Source organism: Triticum dicoccoides, chromosome 7B (assembly GCF_002162155.2).
Source record: "Triticum dicoccoides isolate Atlit2015 ecotype Zavitan chromosome 7B, WEW_v2.0, whole genome shotgun sequence".
NCBI classification, from domain to species: domain Eukaryota; kingdom Viridiplantae; phylum Streptophyta; class Magnoliopsida; order Poales; family Poaceae; genus Triticum; species Triticum dicoccoides.
Genome location: NC_041393.1, coordinates 598,709,399 through 598,710,134, shown reverse-complemented (window position 1 = coordinate 598,710,134; position 736 = coordinate 598,709,399).

Genomic DNA, 736 nt, shown 5'->3' with positions numbered 1-736 from the left:
GGGGAACCCTAGCGGGAGCCTCTTTTCCTCCACTAACTTTGGCACCGTCTCCTTTCCTTGCCCCTTTGCGTTTTTTGACTTGAATTAAGTTGCAAAGTAAAGTACAAGACACTAGATACAGTTCTTGAAGCAACGAGCTACAGCCAAGAGCAATGGTGGCTTTCCTGGCTAGAACAACATAAAAAACACCAGCAGGGGAATAAGCTCCCCAGGTAGAAAAGCAAACAGGGCATGCTAACATTGGAACAAGTAACCTAGACTTGGCCACTAGAGGCGGCGTGCCATCAGCCGGCTCGATCTGCTCATTATCTAAAACATTAGCACCCCCGTGCTCGATGAGTGCATCTTAAACCACTGTGGCAAGGTGATAGTCAAGCTGAAAACGGGCGTGAAGTGCACTGACAGCAAAGGCGGGCAGCTGTCCACGGAACAACTCAGTAACTTGGTGATGGCGTCTTTCGTGACGTTGTCTCCTTCGCGAAGTATACCCAGCGGCCAGCAGAGCACCTTCTCTGCCATGAGCTTGGTAATCTTGTTTGCCACAAATTAAGTTCTGACACCAAAACTAAGACACCAAGCGTCGGGGCCCTGGTCCTGGATGCCTGGTGTCTCAGTTTTGGCGTCAGCTCTTGTTGGTGCATTGAGCTCAAATCATTGGTGAAGTTCTCTGTTGGTAATGGTTGTGTTGTTCGTTTTCTCTAAAAGTTTCCTGCTACCTCCTATTCCCATGTACTCC